At 42.0% G+C, this 20,604-nt stretch overlaps 1 long non-coding RNA gene across 1 annotated transcript; it reads left to right on the top strand.

Annotated features, from left to right (window-relative positions):
* The first annotated feature begins 3,181 nt into the window (after positions 1 to 3,181).
* On the top strand, positions 3,182 to 19,200 carry LOC140713656 (uncharacterized). The gene is made up of 3 exons (XR_012095699.1): positions 3,182 to 3,334; positions 9,062 to 9,140; positions 19,085 to 19,200. It is a non-coding gene; the product is annotated as an uncharacterized lncRNA (long non-coding RNA).
* The last annotated feature ends 1,404 nt before the right edge of the window (positions 19,201 to 20,604 follow it).

The following is a 20,604-nucleotide window of genomic DNA, read 5'->3' on the forward strand; positions in this document are numbered from 1 at the left end:
TCGAAAACACACCTATACCTAAACTCCAATCCTTTTACAATAATGGCCAATATACTAGGCCTTTATGATTACTTGCTGTGTTTACAGCTACATAATGTAGACTGGAGCTCAGACTGAATCAGTTTTTCACCATTGACAGTTTGTCCTGTCAATTTAGTGTATTGATAAATCTCAATAAGCAAGCAGCATTATCAAAACCACTCAGCCAACCAAATCTTTTATCTGTTAAAATATTCCTGAATGAATATCTTTTATCTTTAACAAAGAAGACGAAGCCAAAACTCTTCACACAGTCAAGAGAAAATCTGCAGATGCTGGAAATCCAAGCGACACACACAAAATGCTGGGGGATCACAGCAAACCAGGCAGCATCCATGGAAAAGAGCACAGTCGACGTTTCGGGCAGAAAGCCAGCATTTTGTCAGTGTTGCCCTTTACACCATTGCAGTCAAAAGTGCTATTGAAATGGTTTGTGAAAACAGGGTGTTCGAAGGACTCGGTGGGGAGAGAGAGGATGGAGGTTTCAGGCTGAACAAGCGTTTTGCAGAGAGTGGGAGGGTGGAAGGGACAGAGGAAATGTCTGTATAAAGTATATACCTGAACTGAATAATTTTAATAATCAATAATTTTAAAAGACGGAAGAGAGAAGAACATAAATTGAAGTAAAAAAGTTATAGCCATTTCTCTGTCACCCCTGAGCTAGAACCAAGATAGGGTTTCTCTTGTCCCTCTTTTAGCCGCACGAGCATCCACATTGAATGAATCATTTTCCATAATTTCTACCACCTCTAATGGGATGCCACCAGCAAATACATGCTCCCCTCTCCTATACATTGAGCCCCCCAACCGTAGTACTCCGTCCACCTCACCCTGGTCTACTCTTCCATCTCCACCAATCACTCAGGAGAGGCAGCACCTGTCTCTTTACCTCTTCCCTTCTCGCTATTGGGTACTCAGCTGTGTCTCCAGATGAAGCAATTATTCACTTGTCCTTTTCTTTTAATCAACTTTTGCATCCCCTCTGCTTTGAAGAAACTAAATGCAGATTGGACGGTTGATTTGTAAAACACCTCTCTGTTTACCCTACAGTGCCCACTCTGAGCTTTCTGCTTCTGTTACGTTGAATCTCCATCCCAAACCCAATTTCACTTCTCTGTCTGAGAGTGGATATTTAGATTATACTGGAGACATAAGAGACCATATATGGTGCAATCTGGAGCAACAGGCTGCCTGTTGAAGGAACTTAGCAGGTTGAGCAACATCTGTACGGGGGGGGGGGGGGGGAGGAATTAGGGTCATAGAGTCATAGAAAAGTACAACACAGAAACAGGCCATTAGCCCATCAGGTCCAAGACAAACCATTTAAACTATCTATTTCCATTGACCTTTTGTCGATATTTTAAGTTGAAATAGTCCTGATGCAGGGTTTCAACCTCAAATGTCAACAATACCTTTTCTCCTGCAGATGCTGTTTGACCTACTGAGTGCCTCCACCAGATTGTTTGTGCTTTAGGTGACAGTGTACAATGCTGTCGCAGGAACTATAACAGCCAATATGAGCACACAATCCACAGAGGAAGTCTGAAGGAAGACATGATGGCTGGAGAGCGAGGAGTAATTCATCTTAGGTCTCCAGTGCTGAACACATGAGTAGTTGTCTGCATTCATCTCTAATTCATCTCAAGGTGAATGTCACATGTGTTTTCATTTCTAACTGAATGTGTAGAAGTAGGTGTAACCAGCAACTAATTCACATAGATTTGCTACTGCCATCCATCAGCAAGTTTCTTTCCTGGTCTGCTTTACTAATGACGATTAAATGACGAACATCAGGCGCTGCTTGGAAATGTTGCCTGGAATCTTTTACACCCACCCAAGTGGCAGACAGAGCCTCACTTTAACTGGTCTAGCCCGTACGTGATTCCAAATGCACCTGCGTAGTAGTCCAGAAGCAGCTAAGTATTGATGATGAATGGTGGCATTGCTGCTTACATAAAGCTTTTCAGAAGACAGCAATGTTTTGGAGACTTCAGATACATGGACACTTTTTACTGTTTGTTTCGTGCTAGTGTCTACTCAAACACTGACCGTTTACAGTAATTAATTATTATAGCTTGTATGATTCTTATCTCAAAGACTTCTGAAATTAACCATGGATAGCAATCAAGGTAGATTGTTCCCCTTTGCTCACCTCTTTTACTAAAATTTCATTTAGAATTGCACAACGTACAATACTTGATGGTAAGTTATGGTCAACGTTTGATTTTGGAATAGAAGAGCCTGGGTGTGCCTGTTAGCTGGTTCCTTCACCAGCTCCCCTTTGTGTCTGTTAGCTGGTTCCTTCACCAGCTCCCCTTTGTGCCTGTTAGCTGGTTCCTTCACCAGCTCCCCTTTGTGCCTGTTAGCTGGTTCCTTCACCAGCTCCCCTTTGTGTCTGTTAGCTGTTTCCTTCACCAGCTCCCCTTTGTGTCTGTTAGCTGGTTCCTTCACCAGCTCCCCTTTGTGCCTGTTAGCTGGTTCCTTCACCAGCTCCCCTTTGTGCCTGTTAGCTGGTTCCTTCACCAGCTCCCCTTTGTGCCTGTTAGCTGGTTCCTTCACCAGCTCCCCTTTGTGCCTGTTAGCTGGTTCCTTCACCAGCTCCCCTTTGTGCCTATTAGCTGGTTCCTTCACCAGCTCCCCTTTGTGCCTGTTAGCTGGTTCCTTCACCAGCTCCCCTTTGTGTCTGTTAGCTGTTTCCTTCACCAGCTCCCCTTTGTGTCTGTTAGCTGGTTCCTTCACCAGCTCCCCTTTGTGTCTGTTAGCTGGTTCCTTCACCAGCTCCCCTTTGTGTCTGTTAGCTGTTTCCTTCACCAGCTCCCCTTTGTGTCTGTTAGCTGGTTCCTTCACCAGCTCCCCTTTGTGCCTGTTAGCTGGTTCCTTCACCAGCTCCCCTTTGTGTCTGTTAGCTGGTTCCTTCACCAGCTCCCCTTTGTGTCTGTTAGCTGGTTCCTTCACCAGCTCCCCTTTGTGTCTGTTAGCTGGTTCCTTCACCAGCTCCCCTTTGTGTCTGTTAGCTGGTTCCTTCACCAGCTCCCCTTTGTGTCTGTTATTGGTGAAGGCAGTAGTAAATTTGCACAATGCAGTGCTCAACTCTTATGCTCTGGCTTTATTAACTTTTCCAACTGTTACATAGTTGTAGGAAGTACCAGCTGCCCAAAGCTTGCCTGTGCCATTGTTGGCAGTCACTGAGAAAGATGGCCATCAGCAGCTTGCTCTTTATGGTGGTGGAGGTTATCACACAATGTGAGAAGCAAATCATTGAAAGTGTTAGAACACCCTGTAACGGACGAGGGAGGTGAGTAATGTTTTACTGCGTGCCTTCGAGAAATAGAGAATAGATCTTTTGTTTGTTAAACAAAGACAGCACTTTATTATTCTTTATAAAACTGTTACCCCTTAAAAATAAAATCAGTTTATGTTTATATGGCATTTGCTACAATGTGCCAAAAATGCATCTTATCCAGTGAATTAGTTTTGAATATGCAGCCACTATTTGTACATGGGGAGGCATAGCACGAAAACTAGACTGAAACTTTTCCTGTACTGAACAAGGTCTAATTATTGTTTACTGATTGTATTAACTTCACTCAGAGGTGAATAGTTTGGTTTAAATAGTGAGGTGCTAGTTAGGTTTAAGTTCAAATGACAACATTAGGAGATTTCTGTGGCCGTCGTTACTTTGGCATCGAGATTGCTTTACATCTATTACAAAGTTTATTACAGATTTAAATTTCAAATAGCTAATTATTACTAATTAAAAACTTCATTTAATATTGACGATCAGGAGAAAAGGACTGTCAGAAATTTGAACTAAAGTTCCCGAGTAAGTTTGACAGATGGCAAAGCAGCTATTCCTTGGTGCAGCTCCAAACTTGAATATGATAGAGAGTTGATAGTGAGATTTAAATTGCCATCCTTTTGATTCAGAAATCCAAATGGGAGCAACTGAACTTAGATCATTACTCAGGTACATTCATTCTCCTCCAACTGGTGTGGGATCCTTCTGCTAATTTATTGTCCAGAAGGTCCCAGTGTGTGGAAATTGCTTTATAATGAGCCAGGACTGGGCTTAGTCTTACTGGCTGTTGATGTTTGGTTCCCTGATGATTATTAGTTAACATTTGATATATTATAGAAACGTAGGACTTGGCTAAAGGAACCTAAGATAGGTTCACTGTCTTATCATCCTGGCAGATGCAATGACAATGGAGTAGACGGTTGATCAGAATAACTGAGCAGCAATGAATGCTATTAATTCCCAGTTGCAGACTTTCTTTCATTGATAAATTAAACTAGGATGGTCAGTATGGCTTTGTGTGGGGGATGTCCTGTTGATTAAGATTTTTGAAGAACTAACTCAGAGGATTGATGAAGGTAAATTGATGAACATTATTTATCTAGAATTAAAAGCATTTGATAAGATCCCATATGGTAGACTAGTCCAGACATTTAAGGCACATGGGATCCAAAACAAGCTGGCTAATAGGATTAAGATTAGCTTGATGGTAAACGACAGAGGTTGCTGATAAAATAATACTTCCCTAATTGGAAGTACCACAGTGTGTGGTGCTGTGACTCTTGTTTGTGATATACAGTATATTAATAACCTGGATGTCAGTGTAGGAGGTATGATTCTGTGAATGGCGCAGAATTTGTTGGTGTTATGAATAGTGAGGAAGGTTTTGAAGGCTACCGCAGGATATTAATGGAAAATTAGGCAAGGCTTTGGCAATAAGAATTTAATCCTGACAAGCACCAAGTGAGATATTTGAGAAGTCAAGTAGAGGTAGGACATACATGGTAAATTATTAAGGGATGTTGATGAACAGAGGGGGTTCAAGTCCATAGGTCATGCATATGACATGATTGCCTGTTTAGGTCAGGGCATGGGATATAAAAGATGGGATATTATGTTGCACTCTTACAAAACTCTCTTTAGACTGCACTTGGAGTATTGTGTGTAGTCCAAGATCGCCACATGTTAGGCAGGATGTGATACACACAAGCTCCAGATGAGTATTGCAGAAAAAACAGCTCTATTTAATTGTATTTCTCTGTCCACTACAAAAGGCAGGATTTCCTGGAGACCATCCATTTTACTCCCATTTCCCATTCCCATTTCCATTCCGCCATGTCAATCCATGACCTCCTCTGCTGCCAAGGATGAGGCCAGTCTCAGATTGGAGGAGTAACACCTCCTATTCAGTCTGGGGAGCCTCCCGCTTGACGGCATGAGCATTGATTTCTTTTACTTCTGGTAATTTCTTCCCCCTCCCCCTTCTCTCTATTTTCATTCCCATTCTGGCTCCCTTTTCACTCCTTCATTTCTGCTCATCTGCCCATCACCTTCCTCTGATGCTCCTCCTCCTTCCCTTTCCCCCATGGTCCACTCTCCTCTTCTATCCACTCTCCTCTCTTATCAGATTCCTTCTTCTTCAGCCCTTTACCTCATCCACCTATCACCACCCAGCTTTCACTTCATCTTTCCTCCTCCCCCCACCAACTCACCTTCCGCTCTCATCTAGTTTCACCTATCCCCTGCCCACTCGTACTCCTTCCCCCTCTCATCAGCCAAACCATTGAGCAGGTTATTGACTACAGGAAGAAGAAGCTGGAGGTCCATGAGCCAGTTCTCATTAGGGGATTGAAGGCGGAGAGGGTTTGTAACTTTAAATTCCTTATCATATCAGAGAATATGTCCCGGGATAGTCATGAAAGTGCCGTTACAAAGAAGGCACGAAGACTACTTTTTTAGAAGGTTGCACAGATTCTGCGTGCCATCTAAAACTTGGACAAACTTCTGTAGATTCACGGTGGGAAGTATCATGTCTGGATACGTCGTGGCCAGGTATGGAAACACCAATGGCCAAGAACAGAAAAACCTAAAAGAAGCAGTGGCTACAGCCCAGTCCATCACAGATAAAGACCTCCCCGTCATTAAGCACATCTACAAAGAGTGCAGTCACAAGAAAGTAATATCAAACATCTAGAACCCCCACCATCCAGGCCAAGCTCTCTTTCACTGCTACCACTGGGAAGGAGGTACAGGAGCCTTAGGTCCCACAGGAGTAGTTATTACCCTTCAACCATCAGGCTCCTGAATCAGTGTGCTTAACTTCACTCACATTGACTCTGAACTGATTCCCCAATCTCTGGGCTCACTTTCAAAGGCTTGACAACTAATGTTCACCGTACTATTCATTCATCCATTCATTTATTGTGTTGCGCTGATTGCCTTCTTTTGGATATTGCTTGTTTGTCATTCGTTGTGTGTAGATTTTCATTCATTATTGCATTTCTTTGTTCTACTGTGAATGCTTTCAAGAAAATGAATCTTAGAGTAATATATAGTGATACACTGTATAAGCACTCTGATAATACACTTTTTAAGACCTTAACTTTCTTATTCTGGCTTCTTCCTTTCCAGCCTGTAATGAAGACTGCCGATTCTCCTCCATAGATGTTGCCTTACCTGCTGAGTTCCTCCAGCATTTTGTATGTGTTGCTCTGGATTTCCAGCATCTGCAGATTTTCCAATCAGTATGCATTTTTGGCAGTGCATTTATAGAGTCAGACAGCATGGAAATTGACCCTGGCTCACTTGCTTCATGCTAACCAAGATTTCCATTTAAATAGTCTCACTTGCCCATCTCTGACTCTGACCTCTCCACAATTTATTTGCACCACTATCGCAGGCTGTGGCTTTAAGATTTCAAGTCCATAATCTCCTCCGCAAACTCTTCTGGCTGTTCTTCTCTCTTTAATTACTTCTTAAAAGTTAACTAAGTTTTCCCTCACTGCTCCTAACATCTCTATGCATTACTGTCTGCTAATGCTCCCTTGGGACACTTTACTGTATTAGTGATCCTATATAACATAGCCTTTATAGGGAAAAGTAAATGTCAAGTACAATCTTTTAGGGCCAGCTTCTTTCTCCCCAATGCCAAATATGGAGCTTAACACAAAGAAAATGATGGGCCTTAGATTTTTTCTGTTTTCAATATATTGATTTTCTTTTCTTTAACTCACAGAATGTGGAGCTTGTTGGCAATAAGGCATTTATTGATGAACTTTAATTGTTCCTAAAATGCAGAGGGAATTGAGCATTAACCACACTCTTTATGTGGATGTTGTGTCAGCAGTCATTGATGAAAGTAGTTATTTCATTAATAACCCCTTTGTTTGTTGTGTCCTACTGAGCTTACCATTTATGTCTTGATTATCTCTCATTAGTAAATGTTAAAATATCTGATCATTTTCCTAATTTGGGAATGTGAGTTTGTATAAAAAAAAACAACTTTGAGTGAAAATAAACTATCATTGCTCCCCAATTACATCATATTCCTAAAAGGAATTGATTTTCTTTGAAACTTTCTTCCAGTTACATTACTCTCCTCACTAAAAACAGCATACCACAATCCACTGGGATTATGCCTTTCCATAGCCTTACAGTCCAACTCATATCCACCACATTCAGTAATTCCACAAACCCTCAAGGTCTGACCACTTCCATGGGATTAAATTTCATAGGAGCCAGCAGTGGAATGCATTATTGATCAAAATAAGCATTAATCCATGCTTTCATTCTGCATGTCTTAAGTAGCAGCATCTGCTGACCTTCCACCATGTTGCTGCTCTCAGTAAATAACCATCTGCTCAAATAGAAGTCTGAGTCTGAGCATGATCTTCATCTTCCTCTTTCAACTCCTTTTTCCCAAACTGCTATCAGGCATTCAAAGGAAATTTATTATCAAAGTACTCGTATGTCACCATATACTACTCTGAGATTCATTTTCTTACACGGGTTTGCAGTGGAACAAGTACAGCAGAACCATTGAAAAGTCACGCACAAAAACTGACCAACAGCCAATGTGCAACAAGAGAAATTCTGCAGATGCTGGAAATCCGAGCAACACACACAAAATGCTGGAGGAACCCAGCAGGCTCGGCAGCATCCATGGAAAAAAGTACAGTCGACCTTTTGGGCTGAGACCCCTTGGCAGGACAACCAATGTGTAAAAGAAGACAAACTGTACAAATGTTAAAACACTAATAATAATACTAATAATAAGTTAGCAATTAATCAATCTTCCAACCCCTAAGTGAATGCATGATGGATAAAATGGCAGCAGCTTGTGGTGTGTTTGCATGATATTATGACACACCCTAATTATGACACATGCTAATCTCTTTTGTCTACCTACCCAGCTTCCCATGAAATAGCATCACCTCAAACATTTCAACAAGCTCCCTCAGTACCGCACTTGATAAGACTATCAGCCCTTTGGGCAGAGATAATGAGCCTAAAACTTTCTAACTTATCGGTAATATGCTGTCGTAACTAGTGGAAGGATCCTGGGATCATTGAAGCATGTGTGGGCAGGCAATGGACATCAGAGGAAGAGGCAGAGGGCCTGAACAGGAAAGGAATGAGGACTTGAGCTTGTGTAGGGCAAGGGCTAATTTTTGACCCTATTTTGAACAAAAAATATAATGCAGCTGTGCACAATGGAGGAGATAATGAAATAAACTCCTTAATTTCTGTTTAAAAGATAGTTTCAATAGAAACAATCGTCCCAGTAGAACAAACTCTTCCTGCCAAGGACAAGGTACCGTTTGCATTACTGTCAAGAACTGGCACATTAACATTTTTTAATCCAAGGAATGTACTATATTATACAAATCAGTGAATACAGTTTTCTCCGTGACAAATGTTAGATTTCGTTAAGGTATAAAATAACAAGACTGAAGAAGTAAGGTAATGAAATCATTCTCATCTGGTTTATAATATTGAAAATTACTATCCGTGTGTAGATCACATAGATGATTTCAGTTGTTTTACTTGTCTCATCACTCCCTTTGCTGAGATTTCTCTTTTCAACAAAAACATTGAAATGGTTGACATTTGTTATCCTTGATTCCAGCAGAGTTGTTAACCTAAACAACTTCAATGCACAGATTTACTGACAGCATAGTTCTCTTAGGTGGTCCTCTGATCAAGTATGCCTTGCTTCCTCTCCAGATTTCTGGGTTATGAGGTGACTGATGAGACCACTGTGGGAACTGCAGTCTTCTGCTCGTGGGGCTGAGGTGTCCGAAAGGTGGGTAGGTGGACAGCTTTGTGGTTATCTGCCCCTTCTGTGACTCTCAATTCTATCCCATCTATTCCTACTCCACTTTGAATGGCGATGAGCCAGAGGTTCCTGGGAGGTGGTGGGCATGCTGTAATTCCTCAAGGAAGCTTTGAGATCATTATTGAAATATTTTGTTTCTCCATTTGACAATGCCCTCTCAAGTTAGACTAAGTTTCTCGAGTCTTTTTGTCAGGCTGCACATTGGCCTGCCCAATATAGCCATCTGATTGTAAATGGGTCGTCAGCGCTGGGAATGTCGAGGATGTTGGTGTTTGTTCACTTATCATTTCAGTGATCTCAGATGGTTTTGTGAAGACAACATTTTTCTAACACTCCTGCACACTTGTCACCACAGTGCTATGCCTCCCTTCTAATGAACTTCCTGTAGGAGAGCTGATGATCATGAGAGTCAATTGGGTAACTTTCCAACTTACAGTGACTACACTCCAGAATTGTGTTCATCCAAACCTCAGTAGACGAACTGAACTTTCAAGCTGACACTTGTGTTTGTGTAAACTCACAAGCAAAGATTCAGAACATTATTGACTCAAGCACTGAAGCATAAAGGAGGATACGTACTCAACGTTTGGAAGAACACTGCATCTGAAAAACGTGGACAGTTTCCCATGTCTTGGGAGACTGACCTTTTGATGAAGACAAACGTTGTGATGATACTTACCACTGCCATCAATATGCCAACATGGCATTTGGTCAATTTACGAAAAGGATATTTGAAGATCAAAACCTGAGGTTTGGCACTAAACCCATGGTCTACCAGACAATGAACTCTGCACTATATACATTTCTGTAGGATAATAATTGAAAGTATTGAATATTTCAAAGCCTCCACATGCTGTATCAGTTAATTTGTTCTGTTAATACAAAGCTTGTCTGCTACAGGTGTTCAAGTAAATGGTGATGATTTTTCTGTCCCTCTTTCTGTTTTGACATTGCGCACACAGACTCATTATCCGGCTGTGATACTTGGAATGTTAGCATGAATGGATAACTTTGCAGAAGTGGGAACATAATAACAGCATTATATCATAGGCTTCAAGTCCGTTTCATTACACAATGACTCTCTAGTTCCCTAACCTCATTCACCTACCTGAGCTCATCATCTTTCTATGCTGTTGCATGAATTAACAAATGAATCCAGTACTGTTTGCTTCTCTGTAATTCATGATTAGGTACCAAATTAGTACGTTCAATTGTGTTTCTGTGTGCTTCAAAGTGACCAGAAGGATCTGGTGTTTCATTTGTATTTTAATATTATTGAGGGCAAACATTAAACAGCTCTTTGAGGGGAGTTGATGAAAATGTGGGTAGAATAAAATAAAAAGGGATTAATTTAGCATTATTGTAAATGGGGGATTGATGGTTAGCATGACTTGATGGGCTGAAAGGCCCATTTCCTTGCCGTACGGCTTTCTGGCTTTGGAGTCTCAATTGGGACCTGAACCAATTTTCACATTTTGAGTTCTTCAGAAAAACATAGAAATAAGAACATGGAAAATAGAAGGAGGAGTGGGCAATCTGTCATCTAGTAAGGTCGTGGCAGGCCTTAGACCACAGTGTCACTTTGCTGTATTCCAGTTAGTGGGTCAATTGGTCAATGTGAATTATCCTGTGATTGGGCTAGGATTAAATAGGTGGGTTGCTGTGTAACGTGGCTCGTTGGGCTGAAAGGGCCTGTTCCATGCTGTATCTCCAAATAAAATATGTCCCTTAATTCCTTTTAATATCTCCAAACCTATCAAGCTGTCCCTTGAGTGCATTCAATGAATAAGCTCCAGAGACCTCTTGGGTGGAGAATTACAAAGATACTCTACCCTCCAGATGAAAGTATTTTTTTCTTACCCCTAGCCATAAAGGCAGTCTCCTTACTCTGAAAGTGATCTTTGGTTATGGTCACCGCAGCCAACAAAATCAGGTGACTGAAAGCTGGAAGCAATGTGGAACTCTGAGCGTTGTCCAGACTTGCAAGCTGCCACGCAGGTACTCTGCTCCTGCAGAGCATGGAGTCTCAGACAGAGAGAAGCTAATGTTCTTGTGTTCATCAGTCACTTGAGAGTGGTGCTGACATCAAGGTGCCTGCCCTTCCAGGCACCCTTGTAAATTATCAACTGTCGAGAAGCAGCTTTCTGAAGCTATCAACTGCAGCAGAGCCCCTCAGATCAGTGTGTGAAAACTCTGCTGGAATGCTTTGAAAGTAACGTCAATGTCTTCAGAGAGAAACAAGTGTACATTTGGAAGCACGCTGAATGTTTTTGAAAAGTCATTTTTCTTTATGCATGACATCTAAGACAGTTTCTTCCTACAAATCTGACAATCTTAAGCTGCTCCATTGCACAGACAACTGGGCTTTCTAAGTTGAGAACAAACGTCATGCATGTAAAAGTATTGGTTCTGATATTTGAACGATCTTATGGGCTATGTTATGTGCAAGGAAAGAGGAGGGAGTTGTAATTGAAATGAATATTTGATCCTCAAGACCCTTTTATAGTTATGGTGTTTTTTCATTGCAAAGTTAGGCTGTTCACTGTGGTAAATAATTAATAAGTTATACCTTTAGATCTGCATCATAACTAGACTTCAGAAGTAGCCCTTAGGTATTAACGAAGCAATTTCTGTGCAGAGAAAAGAGATACCCAGTGCACTTCTGATCCAGTGCTTTTAATTGGTGCTCAGCTCACTGTGAAGAGAAATGAGTTGTCAGCAAGGGTTGAGTATTATTTTTAATTATATTCATCCTATCTGAATGTTGGCCACTTCATATCCTACACCACCTCAAACAAGAAACAGATGGTTGGTTGGGAGGAAGCAAACAAGGCCCAGTTAACACACACACATGCTGGAGGGACACAGCAGGCCAGGCAGCAACTACAGAAAAGAGTCAATGGCCCAGCTAAGTTCTTCCTGTGGTTCTCCTTCATCCCTCATGAAGAAACTGATAAACTTTCCAGGGAATACATGTCCTAGATGGCAGAGCAGCGGTAGATGTGAGCCAGTCTCTTTTGATTGGGTTGGCCCTTATTTAAGAAATGATTGAGGTTTTCAGGTAGGTATGAAGGCAGGTGCTGCACTCAGAGAACAGAGAACTGGACAGTAAATCTGATTGGGCTTCCTTTCTATGAACGCCCTCTGAACCACACATGAACCTGGTCATCATATCTCTGCAATTGAGACCTAACATCCAACAATGAAATTTCCTCAGATATTTTTTGCAACGTGTTGGAAGTTGGCTTAATCTCAGTGAAAACAATTTGAAAAAGCCTTATTGGATATAAACACATTCAGCTTATTCCAAGACAAAGTAGGGTAACAACCATCCTAAGTTTCCCCTCTCTCCAGTTCAGCATACAGTGAACTATCCCCAAGCTGCCAGATCAACAGATTTCTTCAGCAGTGCTTCCTAATCCACCACTTTCACCATCTAGAAAGATGGCATCAGCATGTGAATGGAATGAGGAATCATTTATTTGAGTGGTGATTCAATGCGATACTTCGAGTTTGCTAACAAAATTTCTTTCTATGATGCCATTCTGCAGCACAAGTGATGAGCCGTGAGGGGCAGTGTTCACATGAAAGGGTGCTATGCAGTTCAGTTCAATGAGAGCTCAAAGATACGGGTCAGTTAAGCTGACATCTGGTGGAGGTGGATGTAGGAGGCATGAGAGGAAAGAGCAACAGAGGCTGGGAGGTGATAGATTGAGGCACGATAGGGCCGCAGTCATTAGAATCTGATAGGCGAGGAAGGTGGAACACGGAATCAAGCAAGATAGGTGGGAAGAGCAGAAGGAAGCAGTGTGGGGTGGGGAATAGTGGAGAGAGTCTGTGGTTGATTGGACAGATGGAGGGCATAGACATGGAGAAAGAAACAGGGTGGTGAGTCAGATATTCCCTGACTCGTTCAGTTCCTCCAGCACCTTGCTTGTTACTCCAAATTCCTGCACCTGCAGACTCTTGTTTGGATACTCACTGACATTGCTATCTCGTTTTCTCTTTCTGTTTATTAATGGACAAATAAAACAAGTTCCTGCTGAAGGGTTTTGGCCCGAAACGTTGACTGTACTCTTTTCCATAGATGCTGCCCGGCCTGCGGAGCTTCTCCAGCACTTTATCTATGTTGCCTTGGAACTTTCTAACAAAGGCTAAGTGTATTTAAGTAGCATTTCTTTTATTTTCTAGCGTGGACAATTCTACTGCTGGCCAGGTGTATTGTGCCCTTGCTGTGTGTGTTCTGAGTGAGAGGCACCGAGAAAAAAAACAGAGGCTTTCTTGGAAGGAGAGGAATGGGGGAAATCAAAGCTGTTCTCTGTAGAAAAAGACACATCTGCAGGGTGCTGGAGACAATAACCCGGTAAACAGCAATGTGTATCTTTAACACATGTGTTAGTTCATGCAAGTATTTGAGTGCCAGGATATCTAAAATCATCTCACTTCCCCAGTCTGGTACTAGGCCAGGACATGCTTGGAATCCCTGTAGATGCCAGTAAGTTTGGGCCTCCAGGTATAGAAGTCCCAAGTTTATTGGCTGACATCTGCTGGCACTTTCCCAGTCCCACATGAAGTACGGGAACAAAGAAAGAGCCTGCTGAATTTCTGAGAAATCACTTGGGGGTTTGCCCTTCGAACCTTAACTAGAACAGACCTAGTGGGGCAACAATAGGACCACCTTTGGATGCAGTGCAATTGATGGAAGGGAGAGGGGTTGCCAGGTAATCTACTGTACATTTTGTTTTCAAAATAACAGAGTCATTGACAGTTGCCAAAATCTTGGGGTGTGTTTTCCAGAGGCCCAGGTATGATATCCAGAAAGCCATCTCCCAGGTTGAGTGGTAACAAAGGATGCTTGAAGTTGTGGCAGGGCTTGAATATTACCACCAAAGTTACGTCAAGCGATATAGGGCTTTGCTTCTAGATGAGCTACCACCATGGAAAATAGAGTAAGCAACATCATTTCAAGGCTTTTAAAAGAAATCTATCACGACTCAAGGTCAATGAATCCAGATGGCCGTCTCTGGTCACAAGTGTGGTTCCCCTTTAAGGTCGAAGCACAGATGCCACGCTGGATTAGAAGTTAATTTAAGGAAAAGAGGGTTTCGACTTCCACTAACATCCACTCTACTGGCAAACGCACAGTCTCTGGAAAATAAAATTGAAGACTTCAGAGCAAGATGGCAGTATCAGACATTCATCAGAGTCTAATGTGTGTTTTGTTTAACAGAGCTCTTGCCTATTCCCCACTATTCCGGACACACCGATGCAGTTTGCTGGCTTCATGATTCACCACCAAGAATCAAAAGCTGTGGATGAACCAGCATTCAAGTCTGGTGATCTAGAACTACGCAAGAAGGCCAGGCACAACTTACGGAGGGCTATCTCAAGAGCAAAAGAACAATTCCAATTGAGGTTAGAGGCAAAATCGATGCGTGTCAACTCTGGGAAGGTTTGCAGGCCATTACTTCCTACAAAGTGAAGCCTAACATCATGAATGGCAGTGACGCTTCACTCCCAGGTGAGTGCAATGTCTTTTATGCTCATTTTGAAAGGGAGAATAAAACTATAGCTATGAAGATCCCTGCAGCGTACAGTGACCCTGTGACCCGTCTTGAAGGCCAACATCGGAATGTCTTTCAAGAAGGTGAATGCATGCAAGGCAACAGGCCCCCATGAAAACCTGCAAGGTGTGTCCAAAAACATTCTTAATCTCTCATTGCTATAGTCAGAAGTTCCCACCTGCTTCAAAAGGGCAACAATCATACCAGTGCCCAAGAGGAGTAGTGTGAGCTGCCTTAACGACTATCATCCAGTAGCACTAACATTTACGATGATGAAGTGCTTTGAGAGGTTGGTTATGGAGACAATCAACTCCTGCCTAAGCAAGAACTTGGACCCACTGCAATTTGCTTATCGCTACAATAGTTGAACGGTGAATGCAGTCTCATTTACTCTTCACATGGCCTTGGATCACCTGGACAATGCTAATACTTATGTCAGGCTGCTGTTTATTGATTACAACTCATCATTCCTGCAGTTCTGAGCAAAAAGCTCCAAAACCTGGGCTTCTGAACCTCCCTCTGCAACTGGATCCCCAGCTTCCTCTCTGGAATACAATACCTTAATCTGTGCTGATTGGAAGTAACACCCCTTCGCTGATAATCAACACTGGCACACCTCAAGGATGTGTGCTTATCCCACTGTTCTACTCTCTCTATACCCATGGCACAGCTCAAATGCCATCTATAAATTTGCTGAGGACATAACTATTCTTGGCAGAACTTTAGCTGGTGACGAGAAGGTGTACAAGAGTGAAATAGATCAGCTGGTTGAGTGGGGTCACAGCAACAACCTTAGACTCAATGTCAGTAGAATTGATTGTGGACTTCAGAAAGGGTAAGATAAAGGAATACACACCAGTCCTCATCGAGGAATGGGAAGTGGAAAAAGTGAGCAATTTCAAGTTACTGGGTGTCGACATCTCTGAGGTTCTATCCTGGGTGCAACATATTGATGCAGTTACAAAGGAGGCACAACAGTGGCAATATTTCATTAGGAGTTTGTGCAGATCTGGTATGTCTCCAAAGACACTCACGAATTTCTCTACAAGTACTGTGGAGAGCATTCTACCTGGCTGCATCACCGCCTGCTATGGGGGGTGGGCACCGCAGAGGATGAAAATAAGCTGCAGAACGTTTTAAAGTCAGCCAGTTCCATCGTGTGCACTATCCTCCCCAGCATCCAGGACATCTTCAAGGAGCGATACCTCAAAAAGGTGGCATTCATTACTAAGGATGTGCATGACCCAGGACATGCCCTCTTCTCATTATTACCATCAAGCAGGAGGTACAGAACCTGAAGGCTCAATGATTCAGGAAAAGCTTCTTCCCCTCTACCATCCGGTTTCTGAGTGCACTTTGAACCCATGAACTCTACCTCACAATATTTTTTCTCTTTTTGCACTACTATTTAATTTAACTTATATATTGCAAAGTTCTGCTGCTGTAAAACAACAAATTTCACGACATCTACCAGTGATATTAAACCAGATTCCGATTCTATGCTCGCTTTGACCTTAAAAACATGGAGGAACCATCATGAAGTCCCACAGGCCCCAATAATTGTGTGATTTCAGTCTCTGAGACCAAACTATGAGAAGCCTTCAGGAGGGAGAACACATGAAAAGCATCTGGCCAAGTACTAAAGACTTGAGCTGATCAACTGGCTAGAGAGTTCACTGAGATCTTGCTTCGACAGTTTGAGGTACCCAACTGCTTCAGGCAGGCTTCAATTATGCCAGTGCCTAAGAAGGTAACCTGCCTCAATGACTATCGTCCGGTAGCATAGTGAGAGGGAAGTGATGAAACATATCAACTCTTGCCTGAGAAGCAACCTGGATCCACTCCAATTTGCTTACAGGAGCAACAGTTCCACAGCAGATGTCATCTCACTGGCTCTTCACTCAAGCTGGGAACATGTGGACAGCAAAGACGCATTCATCAGATGCTCTTTATCAACTAGAGCTCAGCATTCTGTACCATCATCCCTTCAAAACTAATCAATAATCTCCAAGACCTAGGCCTCAATTACTCCTCAAGCAATTGAATCCTCAGTTTCCTCACTTGCAGACCCCAATAAGTTTGGATAGGCAACAACATCTCTTTGACAATTTCTATCAGCACAGGGTACACCACAAGGTTATGTGCTTAGCCCCCTACTCTACTCGTTTTACACTTACAACTGTATGGCTAAGCACAGCTCCAACGCTATATTCAAGTTTGCTGATGACAACACTGTTGTAGGCCAAATCAAAAGTGGTGATGAATTAGCATTGGAGTAAGATTGAAAATCTGGCAGACTGATGTCATAGCGACAACCTCTTACTCAATGTCAGCAAGATCAAGGAGCAAATTATTGACTACAGGAAGAGGAAACAAGAGTTCCATGAGCCAGTTCTCATCAACAGATCAGAGGTGGAGAGGGTAAGCATTTTTAAATTCCTCGGTGTTATTTTGGGCCCAGGACATAAGTGCAATTATGAAGAAAGCCCGGCAGTGCCTTTACTTCCTTATGAGTTTGTGAAGATTTGACATGACATCTAAAATTCTGACATCCTTCTATAGTTGCGTAGTGGAGAATATATTGACTAGGTGCATCACAGACTGGTATGGAAATACCATTGCCCTTAAATGGAAAATCGAAAATAAGGAAGTGGAAACAACCCAGTAAATATTGGGTAAAGCCTTCCCCAACATTGAGCACATCTACATGAAACACTGTCGTAGGAAAGCAGTATTCATCATCAGAGACTCCCACCAACCGGAACATGTTCTCTTCTCATTTCTGCCATCAAGAAGAAGGCACAGGAGTTTCAGAACTCACACCACCAGGTTCTGGAACAGTTATTACCTTTCATCCATCAGGCTCTTGAAGCGAGGAGATAACTTCACTCAACTTCCTTCACCCCATCATTGAAATGTTCCCATACCTCATGGATTCACTATTAAGGATTCTTCATTTCATGTTCTTGATATTTATTGTTTATTTACTTATTATTATTTCTTTATTTTTGTATTTGCACAGTTCACTGTTTTTTTCACACCAGTATAATACCCAAATGGGTGTGGCCTTTCATTGATTCTGTTATGGTTATTATTCTATGGATTTATTGAGTATGTCAACAAGACAATGAATCTCAGGGTTGATACAGTGACATATATGTACTTTGATCATAAATTTACTTTGAACTATGAGAATGTTCAATGTTAGCTGTGCAAGTGCTTGGCTTTAAGGTCGGCATATATCCACACTTTTACATTGATGGATCTGTTCAATATTGGTATGTCAGGAGCAATCATGGGAGTCCTCAGGAGATGTTAACTTTATGAAACATTTTATTTGGTTTTACTTTCTCCAAAATACCTCCCCTACAATCTTGTCTTCATCCCATTTCTCTGAGACTGTATCCCTAAAGGCTTTTCTTTCTTTTCCCTATCTCTTGCGCCTCTTCCTAGGTAGTCTCCTCATATAATAAACAACTCTAATAATGTTTTACTGTGAGCAACTAAAGGAAGGAACAAAATTGACATTGACAAATTTTTGGGTGGCACACATCTTTATGAACTTTTTTAAGGAAAATTTCTGATCACAAAATGAGTTCTTTGTATGCTTGTAATGCCCTTCTGAATGTTACAGTTGACACATCCAGCGATGACCAGCTGTGTATAAAGTTTGGCCAACGTTGCTTGTATGAAATTCAAACATGCACGTAAAACCCATAGACTATAAAGAGCTTGAATTGTGAAGCACATCTTGAAAGGAGAATTGAGGTCAGCTTTAGCAGTCCTTTGAAGGTAACTGGGCCGTTGCAGGAAGCCTTGTGGGTTCATCTTCCTTCAACAAACAAGATGCTGGAGAAATTCAGCTGTTCAGCCAGCATCTGTAGGTAGCTAATATTTTGGATCCAGACCATTTGTCTCATTCAGATAAAGGGTCTTGACACAAATTGTCGATTGTCTATTACTCTCCTGAAGTTAGTTTATTGCTCCTGAATCTATTATTTGAAGTCCTCGTCTACGTAGTTTTAATAATTTCTCATCAATAACTGTTGCCTATGGCCTGAGTTCCCCAAACTCCATCATCTCACTGATCTTTCCACTTATGATGTAACCTCCCTTTTAACCCATGTCAGTTTTCCTAAACATCTCCACGACACCATTCCACACCCTACCCCTCTAACCTGTCTCCCACTGGAGGCCTTTCCCCAGACCTAGTCTACTTTCTTCAATGGCCAGGTATGGCAGAGAAAGGGCTTTGACTATGTTTAAATGCATGATGCTTTACGTGATGCCTTTACTTTCGTCCTGAGTTGAATATTGCAGCCTGATGTTCTGTCTTGCTCCCCACAGACACAAGCTGCCCGTGCACTGCTGCCTCAGTGCATCCTCTGGAGGAAGAATGGTATGCCTTCTACAGATATGCCAGCATCAAATGCAACTTCATTCTAATTAAAATTTGTTACTCCTTATGATGCTTTTCTCTTTTCCGGTGGAATGTTCATTTACTAATTCTTAAAATGAAGGAGATGGAAAATTTGACTTCCAGTGACTTTCAAATGGCTGTGTAAGTCAGTAAGCCACAGGGCTGGAACAGCAGGGGACCAGTTGTGGAAGTGAGGGGGCACAGAGTTTGAGATCAGAGGACTCCAGGGATGTATCTGATCAAAGATATCAACTGCAGGCCACAAGCAGATGGAAACAATGGGAAAAAAGACAACTGATCCTGTTTCTATCTCTGCATTACTCTTTATGCCTTTTTGTCCATTCAACTATGACAGGAAAGCTGGCATTGCTAAAGGCTTAGAATTGCATCTGCATTTTCCTTTGGGAATTTATTGGTGTCCACAGTGAAAGTGGAAACAGAGGGTTAGGAAGGAATCATTGTACTCATTTGGTTTTTGTTAATCTTTATACATGAGCATCTCAGACATACAGTCCGGAAAGGGACTGTTTCAGAAGGTTGGTGTCCAGGGCCACAGAGTTATGGATAATTGTAAGTATAGGTGAAGCGCTTGTGTGGTCTGTGGGAGTTCTATTTTCGCACATTCAAACTGATGTGAGGAAGTGATACAAAAGCTCTTATTGCCCAGGCTAAAAATGAAAGGCATAATTTATTAATGCAATTGTGTGTGTATTGAATGAAACCCAAAGCTTTTTCCAGTAATCTTCATGGAGGTCTGTGTGATATAATTATTTCCACTCATGGGTCTGGCCACATCCCTGTGCTGGAAGTAAGCATTAGATCAGAGAGACCTCCCTGAATATCCTTCCCTTATTAGGATCCTATTGTATGAATTGGGTGGGTAGAATCATTGCCACATATCAACCCCACTGCAGCATTTCTGCTGTTTAAAAGAAGAGAGTTGGTGACTTGGAGCTCAAGAGTAATTTCTCAAGTTGAGCCATGACTCGTGCCTGACACACCCATCACTGATTATACTTGTTCCACCACCCTCAACAATTTAACTAACGCTGGTGATTAGTCACCCTACTGATGACCTCCAGCTCACCTTTCTGACTATAAATTTTGCCCGATTATTTATTTCCTCCTGATTGCTGATTTCCTCCTCCTTAATTCTCGAGATAACGTCGACTACAGACCACAGATCTTCCATTTGACTACTCATACTTGAACCTGACAACAGATCCCCTTTCTCCCCAGTTATTAACCCAACTAATGTACCAAATTAAGCCCTCACTTCTACAACGCTTCTTGCTCAAATCTACTCTTAATGACTGACCTAGTCCATAATAATTGATCCAACCCACCCCCGTAACCACTAATCTGATCTTCTACCAATACCCTGCTGCTGACCAGCATCTCAGGCACCCAACCACTATCGCCACCTTTGTCAACAACCTGCCTGACA

This window comes from Hemitrygon akajei, chromosome 20, assembly GCF_048418815.1.
Source record: "Hemitrygon akajei chromosome 20, sHemAka1.3, whole genome shotgun sequence".
In the NCBI taxonomy this organism is placed as follows: Eukaryota; Metazoa; Chordata; class Chondrichthyes; order Myliobatiformes; family Dasyatidae; genus Hemitrygon; species Hemitrygon akajei.